Here is a 16,883-nt window from a genome sequence, read left to right as displayed (position 1 = left end):
TCTGTCCTTCAGCAAACAGACCAAACAATCACTGGCTGTCACTGAGACTCGCTTCTGTTCGCTAAACAACAACGCACAAACAAACGATTTAAAGGATGGTAGGCCAAACAGTCTCGTACGTGGCTTCTGTTTGCTTACATCGTTATTATTTAATAGTCAACGCATACATAGACTAACTAGGCTATTCGTAGGGTGATGGGGCTACACTAGCGTTGTATTTTTTGATGATCAGTGAGGTTAGAATAGCTGGAGGCGGCTAATGGGAACCTAGGCGTTAAGAAAAGAAGAGGAAAGTATTTTGAAGAGTGTCTGAAGGTTAACTTGGGTACTATTTCCGGGTTGTATGGTTGGTTTATATAGGCTTGGAGGGGGAAAAATGGGATACATAGATTCTGTTTATTTTTTTATTCATTTATATTGTGACCGAGTTTCAAGGCAGTGGAGAGGATTTTGAAATATCTATGAAGAGAAAGGAAGAAGGAATCAACTGGCTGCTGTGCTATTTCCGGGTTACATGGTCGGGTTATAGGCTTGAGGGAGGAAAATAGGGATATAGATTATACTTATTTACCATTTTTTTCATTGGTTCATATTTTGTGGCCGAGTTTCCCCAAGATCTGCCTCGGCCGTTCATTTCTTTGTGGCAACAGTTGAAGGCGGAAAGAAAACGGGATGCGGTGTTTCTGTGTTCACTCAGTGTTGTGTTTTGCTCGGTGTGAGGCGGACGGACAGGCGGACGACGAGGAGGAAGCAGAAGGAGAACCAAACGTTATTTTCTCGTGAGTGTGAGTGTCTGGGTGTACATTAAGTGTTCTATATTAACCATAGACTAACCTCAACCCACCCACCGGAGAGTTTTATCCTCCGACCAGACCGCAAGCGATGTTATATTAGGATGTTTACAGACCAAACCAACCTTAGAACGACCTTATTACCCAACTACAATTACCAATACCACCTAGTCGGTCCCTGTCAGGTTACTTTGAGCAGGAAAAGTCTCCTCAAGGTGTTGCTAAGAGTCATTATTTTCCGGTGTAATAAGTGTTATGATTGCCAAGTATTTCTTTCGTCATTATTAAGTGTGGTGTTTATCCCGAGCGCAGGTAGAAACCGAAGTCAGAGATGCTTTTTATTCATTACCAAAGGCTGCGAGGTGGCTAGCTGGCCCGTGCGTACGTAAATGGATCATGGATGTTTGCTAGTGTTTACCCGAACGTCCCTCACACGTGTTTTATAGAATACAGAGCATCCCTTCCTGTGGGGGCCTCTGGCGGCACACACAGACTGACGCTTGGTCCTGGTCTGGGTTTTGTCTCCAGGCTACGGTATCTCAACGGGGGAATGGTTGTCTAGCCTAATAGGTCTAAAGGGGTGGATGGTTGTTTAGCTTATTAGATCTAAAGGGGCAGATGGTTTTAGGCTGTAGGGGTGAATTGTTGTCTAAAAGGGCGATCAGAGTTAGCCTGAAGGGGCGTTAACAAACCTTATCATGTGTTACGTTAAAATAAGTAACTATGATTCCGTTGTATATAAGGTGATTAGTGTTTAGTTAATTGGAAGTACTTATTCTTTGATTATGCTGCATTGTTACTATGGTTTATATTTTAAGGATTTCAGTAGTTTTAACATTTGTCTTCAGTCGATCGGTTTTGTTTGTATTGATGATTTTTATTGTACATTTTAAGTATGTATTTGTTTGTTCTGGCTATATTACTTGTTTGCCTCTTGTATTTATGCCCCAAACCTTCCTCAGATAACAGCAAGCAAGTGTGGCCAAGCTAGGCTATGTTAAATTTACCTAACCTTATATCGCCGAGTTTGGCAAGACTAGGCTAAGAGAAGCTATGTTATGCTAGACTATGCTTGGCCATGCTGCGTTGCGTCAGGTTAGGTTGGACTAGGCTATACCAGGCTGAGCTTAATTCTAGCTTTTTTTATGAAGTTATGAAGCCCAGCCCACGAGTCTTAAGTACTAAATGATAATTCTTATGACGTGATCTGCTCGTTCGCCCCCCTCTCCCACCCCCCCGGCCATGTCTGTGTGCGCCCGGAGACCGACCTGTGTGTGTACGTGTGGGCGTGTTTGCGTGTGTGTGTGTGGTTGTGTGCGTGTGTGTGTGGCTGTGTGCGTGTGCTCAGAACGACTTGTGATATGTGAAGGTTACGTCGCCCCGTCGTTCAACAAGACATTTTTAAAAAGAAATAACCAAACTTTCATTATCCTACCCCCACCCACCGACCCCCAAGCCGTTATTTATTTATTTATTTATTTATTTTAGTGTACATTTTTTGTGTGTGTTTAGAGAGCATATGAGCCATTTTCACAGTCCAACACAGTGGCTTTGTAATCACCCGAACCAAACACTTCAATCTTGTACACTCCACTAGCACACTCGGCTCACAACCGAGAGCCCCCGGGTTCGATTCCCGGGCGGAGTGGAAAAATTTGGGCGACTTTTCCGATACCCTACGCCTCTGTCCAGTTTCCACCCAGCAGTGAATGGGTACCAGGTATTAATCGGGGGTTGTGTCCCGTCTCCTGGGATCTGTTTCCTTCTCCTATAATTCCTTCCCCTTCTGTCTGTCTCCGGCATATGATAACAGATGTTGCGCCGACTAAACGAAACTTTTCAACTTTCTACACTCCACAAAGGTTAGGATTTCGACTCGACACCAGAAGCACGAACTATTTCCTTTTTGGCTTCTTGAAATTTCTTAACCTAAATATGAACACAAAACACTACACGAGGAATCTCCGAAGTCTTTTGGCATTGGTTTGGAAGCTTACTAACCCATCATGGCGAACTGTGTAGAATAGGAGAGTTTGGCATCGTGTTTCCATTGCATGTTATGAAGAGAAAAATCTATGACGAACTATGAAGTATGAACACTACTTGAATATTTACGATTAGAAAAACAAAATATTCTGTACAACGAAAAAACGGTGAGAAAATAATGCAAAGAAAAAAAAACGAGCGTATAATCAATTGAAAAACCTGGAATATATACAGTAACTATACAAAAACGCGAACTTTGACGTTAAACCTTTGAATGTTTTTTTTTTTTTTTAACAGTAAAAGGAACAGCTCAAGGGCAAAAAAAAAAAAATGAAAATGAAAAAGAGCCCGCAAATCACTGATCCTATAAAAAGAGTTAAGAGGAGTGGCCAAAAGAGAGGTCAATTTCGGTTACAATATAACTACCACACGCAGAGCCATAGAAAAAGTGTGTTTGGACAATTTGATCATAAGCGCCGTGTTGTTACCAAAGCCGCGCGAAGTTCAAATTGATACCGATAGATTTGTGTGTGTGTGTGTGTGTGTGTGTGTGTGTGTGTGTGTGCTCTAGGTATCGTCAGAACCTCGAAAAAAAATACCTAACCCCCCCAAAAAAAAAAACTTGTATCAGTATCACTTTTGAATTTCGCGCGGCTCTCTGGGTATCAACATGGCGCCTGTGATGAAAGTGGCCAAGCTCTCCTATTCTGCGGACCGCGTTCACAGTCATTTTGTTTGTTTTGATCGTTACCAATGGAGGCGATCGCCGCTAAAGTATTTCCACGTAAAACTGGCCGATGGGGTAGTGGCGGTTGCGGGGTTAGCCTAGCCCCGCACCACCACACACTCTCAACACCTCTCGCTTCTCTGCAGCCGCCACTACCCCATAGGCCAATTTTACGTGGAAAACTATAGCGTCGATCGCCGCCATTGGCAACGATCAAAACATAGTTACTGTTAAAGCGGCCCTATGGCTCTGATGTGCATGCGATGGTTATTTTTTTCATTCACGTCCAAGAGTTTTATTTCAAAGAACGCGTTTGTGTATAATTGTATATACTTCAGGTTTCTCAGTTGACATTTCACCATAGTTGTTGTTGTTTTTCTCCTCTGCGTTATTTTTATTCCCGTTTTCTTTCTTTTTACGGAATATTGTGTTTTAATTGTAAATATTCAAGTATTCTAATTTCATAGCTTGCATTATATGTATTTCCTTTTTCTAAACTGCAATGGAAAAGCGATACAACCAATGATGCTAATGATAATATAATGATAAATGAGTAACCATAAGCAATGAATGGGAAAAGATAAGTCTAATAAATTTTCAAAGTGGAAACTACAGCAAAAAAAGGAAAAGCAATGATAACTGATGTACTGACGAAGCTTTACCGGTCAACATAAAAGCAAGGACAGGTAACAAAAGCAATCAAAGGTAACCGTAACAACAATAACTACTACTACCACTACCACCACTACTACTATATTCTGTTCACTTAAGTCCGACCCAAGCTGACAACATACTGTAAGCCTAAGCGTGTTTGCAAGCTGAGTGCTGATTGGCTACTGCTATTGCTTCCAAGATTTCTTTAACCTCTGTTTGTGTTTATCTCACGCAACACTTTCTGCTAATTGCACTGTGCTTACGAACACGCTTAGGTTTATGTTGTCAGCTTGGGTCAGACTTAAGTGAACTATACTACTACTACTACTACTACTACTACTACTACTACTACCACCACCACCACTACAGCCACAAAAAAAAAAAAATCACACAGAAAGGTAAAGAGTGGAGGAAAAGAAGGAGAGGAGGAGGGAAGTGATGGTTGAGGTCTGATGGTGATGTACTCTCTTGTTTGCGTCTTGCTGGTTCAAAGAGAGTTAGTACGGTAAGTTTATTAGGTAGCTTAGAAAAGAGAGGGAGAGAAAGGCATGAATTGAGTAGATTCCGTAGCAAAAGAGTACTTGGGTAAACCTGGGGAAAGTAAACTGTGGTAACCCGGATGTCACACTGGCGGCCTGGCCCTGTGTTGCGGTGTTACGGGCTCGTCCCACCACAGGCTCAAGGGTCAATGCTACGGAGATGAACACCGTGGCCACTCGCACCTATACTCGTAGTGTATGCTGCCAGCCTTACCTTTAAAGGGGCTATTACACTGGGCAAATTTTCCGTGGATCTTCAGTCAAACCACGATTTCCGCTGGCGTGGTTCTCATCTGTTTCTTGTTATTGCTGATGATGATGATGGTGAGTAATACCGTCGTTCTTTGGTGAAATCTACCGGAGCTTTGGAAGATCGTGGACACGTCAGGAAACCACGGAAATATGAGAACCACGCCAGCGGAAATCATGGTTTGACTGAAGATCCACGGAAAATTTGCCCAGTGTGATAGCCCCTTAAAACCTATATACAGACTGAGCTATGAAGTCTGGTTGTGTAGGGCCGGGTGGGGGAGTTCCCAGGCCACTGCACAGTAACTAGTGTTTCTTGAAGTAGAGAGGAAGGTTAAACGTATTAGGTGGGGAGGAGGAAGAAGAATGTTAGGAGGAGAAGGAAGAAGAGAAGGAGCTAGGAGGAAGAGGAGAAGGAGCAGAGGAGGAGGAGGAGTTTCTGACCTTCTGGATATTATAAGGAACCAGAAAGTGAAAAATAAACGAAGGGAGGGAAACAATAATCATAAGAAATCCCGCTACTTGCTGCTCCTAAAAAGAATCCAAAGAGGTGGCCGAAAGAGAGGTCAATATCGGTCGAGAAGAAGGGCCAGACTACCACCAGGGTCATAAATCTACCCATGGAAATGCCCCAAACTCCTACGAAAGCCTAGTCAAATATGTATGCTTGGGCTCCTCAATGTTTACGAATACGACCCCATATGGTGTCCCTGATCGCTGATATTTCGGAAGGCAACTGTGAAATGTTATGGAATATATATAATTCATTGCTATTATTCTAAAGAGTGACATTCATAGCACTATAAAACCTTATTTAATGCATACAGAATATTTCACACATATTTTCAGATAGTAAATAGCTGAGAGAGAGACTGACTTCTACCACTACTAATGAATTGAGGGAGATGTGGCAACCCTGTGAAGACGCTCGGAACCCACTCAAACTGTCATGATATCTGTGTCTGACGATAGCAGGACAGATAGAAAGGTAGTCGAAAGTAGATAGCCAATAAATAAACAACCTAGCAAGAGAGAGAGAGAGAGAGAGAGATTGTGAATTCGGTGAGTAGCGTAGCCTAGCATATCATAGAAGTGAAGAGCCACCTAACGTCTATTCACAAACCCACGCCATTGAAAGCCAAGAAGCAAAATCCATAAACACAAGAAGATGAAATTAAGAAGAAAAGAATAATAGGAAAAGGAGAGGATGTAAGCTGAGCATGAATGAAGCTTATTCTGGACGCAAATAAAAAGGTAAAAAAAAGATATGTAGATTAGTAAAAAAAAAAGACTTGTTTGCCAGACACTCCAGAGAAGGAAAGGTAACGAGTAGTGTTGTTTGTTTGTTTGTTTGTTTGTTTGTTTGTCTACACATGTACCTGTTTATTTGTTAGGTTTTATTTGGCAACTGTTGATGTTATTTTGTTTGTTATTACTGTTTTACTACTACTACTACTATTGTACTACTATTTCGACTATATACTACTACTACTACTACCACCACCACTACTACTACTACTACTACTACTACTACTACTACTACTACTACCACCACCACCACCACCACTACTACTACTACTACTACTTCTACCTGAGTCCCCGGAAGTTGTGTATTAGTCTTACGAGATATGGAGGACCCTAGGGAGGAAGAGGAAGAGGAGGAGGAGGAGGAGGAGGAAGAGGAGGAAGGAAGGAAGGACTCTCAGCGTTACTCCAAGTTTTAATCCTTCCTCCTCTCTAGATCCTGCCTCCTCCTCCTCCTCCTCCTCCTCTTCCTCCACCTTGCTAAGAGCTATATAATCTTATTTCCTTCCCATTTTTCAACCTGTTCCATTTCCTACATTTTTTTTTCTTTAATTTCTTGTGTGTGTGTGTGTGTGTGTGTGTGTGTGTGTGTGTGTGTGTGATTGCTCATGTTTGCTTCATTTTATTGTTTTCTTTTTTATTTAATCTTTTTGTTCTATTGATATTTATTTTATTATTTTCTTTTATTTATACATTCGATTATTTATTTATCTACCTGTTTGTTATACGTCATTGTTGTTATTGTTGTTGTTATTATTGTTCTTGTTCTTCTTCTTATCATTATTATCATCATCATCATCATTATTATTATTATTATTATTATTATTATTATTATTATTATTATTATTATTATTATTTTCTTCCTCTGGTGTTTCTCCTTTAAGGGATGTAAACCAAACTTTGCCCAATATCGAGAGAGAGAGCGTGGGTAGGACACCTTCCTCCCCCCACGCAAAATACTTTCCCCTCCTTTCCCCCTCCTCTTCCTCCTCCTCCTCCTCCTATTCTTCCTCCTCCTCCTCCTTCCCTTCTCTCCAGTACCCCCCCTCCCCCCCTCTGCCCTCCAAATGCCTCCCTTCAACTTCCCCCCAAAATTCCTCCTCCTCTCTCTCTTCCTCCTCTTTCCCCTTCCCTTCCCTTCCCTTCCCCTTTTCCTTTACCCTCCTCTTCCTCTTTATTCCATCTCTTCTTTTTCCCTTTCATTTTCCCCTTCCTTCCTTTCCCCTTTCCCCCCTCAAACCCTTCCTCTTCTTCCCTCTCTTCCCCTCCTTCGCCTCATCTCCTTTCCCACTCTCTCCTTTCCTCCTCATGACTTCTCCTATTCCTCCTCCCTTCCCCTTTTCATCTCCCCTCCCTCCCCTTCTTTCCCCCATTGCGTCCCTTCTCCCTTTCCACTCTCTCTCTCCCACCCTCTCGATACCCTCCCCTCCCTTCCCTTTTCTCTCCCCTCCCTTCCCTTCTTTCCCCCTTTCGTCCCTTCTCCCTTCCCACTCCCTCTCTCCCTCCCTTTCAATACCCTCCTCTCCTTCTCCTCTTCTCCTCCCTCTCCCCTCCTTCCCATTCTTTCCCTTCATGTCTTCTCTCCTCCCACTCACGCTCCCAGCCTCCTCCTCTTCCTCCCCCTCCTCCTCTTCTCCCCTACCCTCTCCTCCTCCTTCCCCTTCTTCCCCCCTTCGTGTCTTCTCTCCTCCCACTCACGCAACCATCGTTTTCCTCCTCCTCCTCCTCCTCCTCCTCCTCCTCCTTCCTCTAAAGTTTCCTGAAATTGGTTTGGGCTTATGTGTTTAACTTTTCTCCAGGCAGTGAAGCGAACAGCCATTTTTTTCTCTCTCTTTCTCTCACGCCCCCCCTCTCTCTCTCTCTCTATCTCTCTCTCTCTCTCTCTCTCTCTCTCTCTCGAGAATTGCTTTTTTTAATGTTTTTTTTCTATTATTGGCGGGGGGTTTTTTTCTATCATGTTTTTCTTCTTTTTTTGTCTTCTTTTCCTTCTCCTTCTATTATTTCTCTCTCCGTTTAGTAATCATTTTGCTTTATTTCATTATTCGTTATTTCTTTTATTATATTATCTCTACCTTAAACAATATCGAGAGAGAGAGAGAGAGAGAGAGAGAGACAAAGTTGACATATCATTATCCGCGTAATGTAATCAAGTTATTGTATTAATTTGGGTAAAATAAGACCATTATTAGTATTAGTATTAGAATAAATATCATTAGTATCAGTAGTAGTAGTAGTAGACGTAGTAGTAGTAGTAGTAGTAGTAGTAGTAGTAGTAGGAGGAGGAGGAGGAGGAAAAGGAGAAGGAGGAAGACGAAAAGAAAGAGGAAGATGAGGAAGAGAAGAAGGAAAAGGAAAAGGAAGAAGAGAAGGAGGAAGATGAAGATGAAGAAGAAGAAAAAGAAGAAAAAGATGATGAGGAGGAGCAATATAAGTAGTAGTAGTAGTAGTAGTAGTAGTAGTAGAAATAGTACCACACAAAGCTTATGAAACTCCTAATCACCCATATAGAACTTATCATAATTATGGCTGACTCTGCTAATGACTGCAATAACTTGTCTTAATTATACCATTCTTGGGAAGCTGAGGCGGGAAGGAGGAGCAAGAAGGAACGGTGAAGAGGAGGAAGAAGGAAGGAAGGAAAGAGGAGGAAAGGAAGTTAAGTGAATAAAAAAAACGGATGGAGGAGGTGAAGAAGAAGAAGAAAAAGAAGAAATGAAGAACAAGAACATGATGAACAAGAAATAGGGAGGTAGGGGAAGAAAAAGTAAGGAGAACGATAATGGAAAGAAAATGGGAAAGGAAAGGAAAAGTGGGAAGCAGGGAAGCAACTCAGGAGGAAAAAGGAGAGATGGAGAGAGGAAAGAAAGTTGGAAGGAGGAAAAAAAAAGATGACAGGAAAGAGGAAGAGGAGTAGAAGGAGAAGAGAAGGAAGGGTGAAGCAAGCGAACGGAGGAAAACGCAATGAACAGAAGAAGCAGGAAAAGAAGGATAAAAGGGAAAATAAGAAAGAAGACGAGATAGAGAGTGATAAAGAAGGAAGAAGATGTATAGAAAAAGGCAGAGGAGAAGGGGAAGAAGGGAAGCCATGGTGGTATTGTAGCTAAGGATGGGGGAGAAGAGGAAAAGAAGAGAATTGGTATGAAAAGATATTAAAAAGGAGGAGGAAGGAGAAGAGAAGAAGAATATATCAGAAGGGCAAAATAAAAAGAAAATGGGAGGAAGGAGGAAGGGAAGAAAAGGATAGAGGAAAAAAGTAAAGGGGAAGGAAGAGGATGTGACCGGAAGAAAAAGGAAGGAGGAGGAGGAGGAGGAGGAGGAGTTCTTATGGAAACCGTTTAACTTAACTTTACCTGTCCACGTTATACCTGTCACATACACACACACACACACACACACACACACACACACACACACACACACACACACACTTGCCTAGGTTCATTCTTGTTCCTTCCTTCCTTCCTCCCTTCCTTCCTTCCTTTCTTCACTTTCCTTCTTTCATTTCTTCCCTCCTTCCTTCCTTCACTTTACTTCTTTCTTCTTTCTTTCATTTCCTTTTCTTCTTTCACTTCCTCCGTTCGCTTCCTCCTTCCTTCTGTCTCCTTTCCTTCCTTCCTTCCTTCCTTTCTTAATTGCTTTTTTCTTTCCTATTTTCATACCCTTGTTCACTCCTTCGTCGCTTCCTTCCTTCTTTCCTTTTCTCTTTTCCTCTTTTCTTCCCTTTTTTCTCCTCTCACTTTCCTTTCTCCCTTTTTTCCTCTCTCTCTCTCTCTCTCTCTCTCTCTCTCTCTCTCTCTCTCTCTCTCTCTCTCTCTCTCTCTCTCTCTCTCTCTCTCTCTCTCTCTCTCTCTCGCTTTCAGTACTCTTTTATTTTCCTTTTTTTTTTAATCTATTTCGTTACCTGAACCTTTTTTTATCCAGTCAGTCAGGTTGTCAGTCACCCTGTGCGTGCGTGTGTGTGTGTGTGTGTGTGTGTGTGTGTGTGTGTGTGTTGTCATTAACTTCTCCGCGTATGTTTGTTCGTTCGTTTGTTTGTTTGCTTTTACTTAACCTTCCAATTGGTTTTTTTTTTTCTCTATTTTATATTTATTTTTTCCTTTTTCTTTTTTTTTACTCCATTATTTTCGTGTTTTTTTGTTTTTTTCTTTGTTTTTTTTTTCTTCTGTTTTTTCTTTTTCTTTTCTTCCTTTTCTTTTTATTTCGTCTTTATCGTATTTTTAGTCTTTTCTTTGTTTTTTTCTTCTTTTTCCTTTTCTTCCTTTTCTTTTTCTTTCATCTTATTCTTGTTTTTTCATTTTTTCCCTTTGTTTTTCCTTCTTTTTTTCTTCTTTTTCCTTTTCTTTATCTTTTTCTTCCGTCTTTATTGTATTTTCAGTCTTTTCTTTGTTTTTTCCTTCTGTTTTTCTTCTTTTCCCTTTTCTTCACTTTTTTTCTTCCATCTTTATCGTATTTTCAGTCTTTTCTTTGTTTTTCCTTCTTTTTTCTTCTTTTTTCCCTTTCTTCATTTTCTTTTTCTTCCGTCTATCGTATTTTTAGTCTTCTTTGTTTTTTCCTTCTTTTCTTTTTCCTTTTCTTCCTTTTCTTTTTTTCCGTCTTTATCGTATTTTCAGTCTTTTCTTTGTTTTTTCCTTGTTTTTTGCTCTTATCCTTTTCTTAATTTTCTTTTTATTCCGTCTTTATCGTATTTTCAGTCTTTTCTTTTCTCTTTTCTCTCTTTTCTCTCTCTCTCGTTTTTCCTTCTTTCTTGTCAAATTGTCCGTTTTTCCCCTTTTCCATTTTCTTCTATTGCTTCCTTTTCCCTCCCCTCTCTCCCCCCCACCCCCTGCAATAGCATCAGAGAGAGAGAGAGAGAGAGAGAGAGAGAGAGAGAGAACCAGTAGCGTTGTGTGTAAAATGACTTTCATCTCATCCTCCTCTCTCTCTCTCTCTCTCTCTCTCTCTCTCTCTCTCTCTCTCTCTCTCTCTCTCTCTCTCTCTCTCTCTCTCTCTCTCTCTCTCTCTCTCTCTCTCTCTCTCTCTCTCTATTTGTATGGAAATCGTCAAATGCATTATATGGTTAGTCTGTTTGTCTGCGTTTGAGACAGACAGACAGACACACAGACAGACAGACAGAGACACAGGCAAACAGACAGACAGATAGACAGACGGAGGAGGAAATGGAGAGAAAAATAGCGAATGGGAGAGGGAAAGAGAGAGAAGAAGGATGAAGTGGTGAATGAAAAGAAGGAAAGGAGAAACGGAGAAGAGAGGAAAAGGAAGAAAAGGAGGAGATTGAAGTGGAGAATGAAAAGAGGGAAAGAAGAAATAGAGGAGAGGAAAAGGAAGAGGAAGAGAATGGAAAGAGGGGAAGGAGAAATGGAGGAGAGAGGAAAGGAAGGAAAAAAGGAGAATGAAGATAGAGGAAAGGAGAGAAACATGGAAACATGGACTAGCAGGCAGCAGAAAGCCTGTTGGCTCATTACTAGGCTGCCTGCGTTCAGTGATTTAGTCAATCCGTTTGCCACAGGAGTGGTTTGCAGGGAAGGATTGAAGCACTTGTGTACCTACTCTTGGGAACGTTCAGTTCACTCCCGTTGCAGCAAAGTGGCGATCAATGCGTTTCTTGAAGGAGTTGATGGTCTCTGCGCTAACCACTCCTGCAGGAAGGCTGTTCCAGTGGCGAACAACTCTATTCGAGAAATAACTCCTGCCGATGTCGGTATTGCATCGCTTTGCTTGAATTGTTTTTCCGTTGTTTCTTGTTCTCAGGTTAGTTTGTAGCGTGAAGAGTTTGGAGTGATCAACGTTGCTGAGCTTGTTCAGGTACTTAAAGACTTGTATCATGTCTCCCCGCAGTCGTCTCTTTTCCAACGTGAAGAGGTTGAGTCGCTCGAGTCGTTCTTCATAGGGCTTCGTCCTCAGTGATGGTATCATCTTCGTGGCACGGCGCTGTACTCTCTCAAGTAATTCAATGTCTTTCCTGTAATTAGGAGACCAGAATTGCACGGCGTATTCCAGGTGGGGCCTTACCAGCGAATTACACAAGGATAACATAACTCCCGGCGTCTTGTATTCGAAGTTCCTCGATATGAACCCAAGCATTGTATTGGCTTTCTTACAGGCGGACTTGCAGTGTTTTGTTTGTTTCAAGTCACTGCTGATGGTGACCCCGAGGTCTCTTTCCTGAGTGTCACTCGTGTGGGTGTGTTTATAATTTGTGTGAGCTTATTGTTGGCTGTTATACGTAATAGTTTACTGTTGGGTAGGAGGAGGTTGTCGTTGAGGTCACCTAATAAGAAAAATGCCCTCAGTGTGTCTTCTATGTGATCAAATGAAGTAGAACAGGCCTTAGGATGTCGGCAGATACTGTTTATAAGGATGGAGGTTAGTTTTCTGCATTGAACTTGGATACAAATTTCCTCTACCCCTTCGTGTTTAGGTACGTCTGTGTTTATCAAAGCTGAGTGTAAGTCATTTTGAACATAAATACATACCCCTCCGCCCTTGCCTCTGTCTTGTCTGTAAAGTTTAAAGTTAGGAATGTTCGCGTGTGAGTCTGGGGTGTGTGTGAGGGAGAAAGGGAGGAAGAGGAAAGAGGAGGTAAGGAAGAAAGAGGAAAGAGGAGGTAAGGAAGAAAGAGGGAGGGAGAAGAGAGAGAAAGAAAAGGGAATGGAGAGGAGAGGAAAAACATCAAAAAAGAGAAGAGGAGGAAGAAGAGGAAGGTGGAGGCGAGAGAGAGAGAGAGAAAAGAAGGAGGAGGAAAATGGATGAAGGAAAGGAGAGGAGGAGATGAAGCTGAGACAGAGAGAGATTGATATTGATATATTTATTTTGGCTTAATAGTTATATACATATTGGTGAATTACAAATGTAGTTTTGGAGAGAGAAAAATGGACGAGAGAGAGAGAGAGCTTGGACCTGCAGAAGCTTATTACGGGAGAGCGAGTCAGTGGGTCAGTGTTTGTGCGTATGTTTGTGTTTGTTCGTCAGAGTGACTGTCTGTGTTTGTTTGTTTTGTGTTCGTTTGTGTGTTTGTCTCTGATTTGACTCTCTCTCTCTCTCTCTCTCTCTCTCTCTCTCTCTCTCTCTCTCTCTCTCTCTCTCTTCATTCTTTCCTTCAACTTATCTCTCCCTGCTTTCTCTCTCCCTTCCCTTACTCTCCCTCACCCTTCTTCCTCTTTTAACATTTTCCCCTTATCTTCTTCCCTCCTCCCTTCTTCCCTCCTCCCTTCTCTTCCCTCCTCCTCCCCCTCCCTCCCTCCCCCCTCCTCCCCCCTACATTGTCAACATTCCCACACCCCTTTTTCCCTTTCCCTCCTCTTCCTCCTCCTCCTCCTCCTCCTCCTCTTCCTCCTCCTCCTCTCCTTATCATTACATTGCCATACCTTTTGCCCCTCCTTCTCCTCCTCCTCCTTCATAATCATCTATTTTTTATCTTTATTTTTTTTTGTTGTTGTTGTTTATATCATTATTATATTAGTACTACGTCTTTTCTTGGCTTCTTTTATTCCTCGTAATCATCTTCCTCTTCCTCCTCCTCCTCCTCCTCCTCCTCCTTCATTCTCCTTTATTGCTGTTTTTGTCTTCCTTTCTTCTTCACTTTCATTTCTATTTTTCTCGTTTTTTTTTTCGCTTTTTTTTCTAACTAATTTTCTTCCTTTGCTTTTCAACCTTTTCCTTTTCCTCTTTCTCTTTTTCCTCCTCCTCCTTTTTTTCTATTTCTCTTTTTCTTCCTGGTTCTTCCTCCTCCTCCTTCTCTTCTCCATTGCTCCTTTTCTATTTGTTTTTCGTGTCCTGTTTTTTTATCTTCCTCCTCCTCTTCCTTTCCTCCTCCTCCTCCTTTTTCTGCTTCTCTTCCTCTTTCTGTTTCATCCTCCTCCTCTTCTCCATTGCTTCTTTTCCATTTGTTCCTCATGTCCTGTTTCTTCTTTACCCTCCTCCTCCATCTCCTCCTCCTCTTCCTCCTCCTTTATTTCCATCCTCTTTTGCATCTCAATTCCACCATCAACTCCTTTAAGAATCGCATCGACCGTCACTTCGCTGCGTCAGGAGCGAACAGACCGACAAACAGACAGACAGACAGACACAGACAAACACAGAAACATAGACAAACAGACAGACAGAGATATACAGACACGCAGACAGATAAACAAAAACAAAACACACATAAAGGGGGAGGAAATGGGGAGAAAAACAGTGAGGGGGTAGAGGGAAGGATAGAGAGGAAGAAGAGTAGGAAAGTGGAGGATTAAGAGAGGGTAGGCCTATAGGAGAGAAAAGGGATGGAGGTGATGAAAAAGGAGAAAGTGCTTTAGTCTACCTGTTAGTATCAAGTCCTGAACCTCTGTGGCCTCTCGACTCCATGTTTCATTTGTCTTAACAGCGTCTATCCTATCCTATCCTATTCCTATCCTTTTCCTATCCTATCCAGTCCTATCCTCTTCCTATCCTCTTCTTATCCTATCCTATCCCTATCCTCTCCTGTTCCTATCCTATCCTGTCCTATCCTCTTCCTATGCTATCCTATTCCTATCAACTTCCCTATCCTTCCCTTCACCACCATCATCACCATCAACACACACACAGTTCACTATCGCCACTCAGTCCCCATCTACCTCCCCATCATTTTCATCACCACCATCACCATCAACGCCATCACCACTAACACATTCCCTGGTCTGCGTGTTAAAAGAATGAGCATCAATGGGTTCGAATCCCCTTTAAGTAGTGTGCCAAAACGATTCAAGGGTTCGGAATCTTCCCATATAAAGAGAGAGAGCCAAAGGTGTGTGTGTGAGTGTGTGAGTGTGTGTGTGTGTGTGTGTGTGTGTGTGTGTGTGTGTATTAGTCGTAAATCACTATAGCGGGCAACCTCGTAATGAGAGAAGTTTTCTGTTGCCCGTCTTTCCATGTTTCCGTGTTTCTCTCTCCCTCTCTTCCTCTTTCATCTTCTTTCATCTTTTTGTCCTTTTTTTCGTCTTTTATCTCCTCTCTTTCTTCATTATTCTTCCTTCCTGTCTTCAACGCTCCTCCTCTCTGATTTCCTCCTCTCTCCTCTCCATCTCCTCCTCCTCCTCCTCCTCTAAACTCCCTCCTGATTTCAGATACCAGAACACCTCCTCCTCCTCCTCTTCTCCTCTCTCGTTAAGGAGGAAGAGGAGGAGGAGGAGGAGGAGGGGACGTGGAGATGGACATAGCGACCTTAAGGTGTCCTCCACTAGCCTCCTCCTCCTCCTCCTCCTCCTCCTCCTCTTCCTCCTCCTCCTCCTCCTCCTCTTCCTCCTCCTCCTCCTCCTGTGGTGCTTGCTGAAAGTCGCTCAGTGTGTGTGTATGCCTTCTGGGTTACTGGGTCTGGGGAGGAGGAGGAGGGAAAGGAAGAAGAAGGTGGGGGGGTGAGGTGTGAGGTAAGGTGGGAGGAGGAAAGAAGAAGAGGAGGAAGAGGAAAGGAAGAGGGAAGAGGAGGAGGAGGAAGAGATTTTAAGTGGAGGGGAAGAAGGGAAGGATGAGAAGGGGGAGAAGAGAAGAAGGAAAAGGGGAAGAGAAGTGAAGGGAAAGTAGTTTAGGAAGAGATGAAGGTTGGTAGGGAAAGGGAGGATTGAAGTACCCACGGAAATAGTACCCGCAACATCTACCAAAGCCTTGTCAAACTATCACTAGGCTCATAAAACTACCCTTGGAAATAGTACCCACAACCTCTACCAAAGCCTTGTCAAACTATCTCTAGGCTCATAAAACTACCCTTGGAAATAGTACCCACAACCTCTACCAAAGCCTTGTCAAACTATCTCTAGGCTCATAAAACTACCCTTGGAAATAGTACCCACAACATCTACCAAAGCCTTGTCAAACTATTACTAGGCTCATAAAACTACCCTTGGAAATAGTACCCACAACCTCTACCAAAGCCTTGTCAAACTATCACTAGACTCATAAAACTACCCACTGAAATAGTACCCACAACCTCTACCAAAGCCTTGTCAAACTATCACTAGGCTCATAAAACTACCCTTGGAAATAGTACCCACAACCTCTACCAAAGCCTTGTCAAACTATCACAAGGCTCATAAAACTACCCTTGGAAATAGTACCCACAGCCTCTGCCAAAACCTTGTCAAACTATCACAAGGCTCATAAAACTACCCTTGGAAATAGTACCCACAGCCTCTACCAAAGCCTTGTCAAACTATCACTAGGCTCATAAAACTACCCTTGGAAATAGTACCCACAACCTCTACCAAAGCCTTGTCAAACTATCACAAGACTCATAAAACTACCCTTGGAAATAGTACCCACAACCTCTACCAAAGCCTTGTCAAACTATCACAAGACTCATAAAACTAACCATGGAAATAGTACCGTATACCCTCAATCTCTACCAAAGTCCTTATCCACCTTCCTTTCCATCTCTCCTTACCCATACCTCAATCCTCACTTTCCCTACCTACCTTAATCTCTCCCTTAACTACTCTCCTTCACTCACTTCTCTTCCCTTTGTTCTTCCCGTCTTCCCCATCCCTTTCCCTTCACTTAAAATCTCTCTTGCCAAATGTGGGTATGTGAGCCCTAAGAAATGTTTGAGAGTATGGGTCTGAATCTACGGAATTACTGACAACCTTAACTATAGCATTCTGTGATAGAGTTCAGGTGGATTTG

This window comes from Eriocheir sinensis, chromosome 53 (assembly GCF_024679095.1).
Source record: "Eriocheir sinensis breed Jianghai 21 chromosome 53, ASM2467909v1, whole genome shotgun sequence".
Classification (NCBI taxonomy): Eukaryota; Metazoa; Arthropoda; class Malacostraca; order Decapoda; family Varunidae; genus Eriocheir; species Eriocheir sinensis.
The sequence above is the reverse complement of the archived record's forward strand: the minus strand, read 5'-3'. Positions refer to the sequence as shown.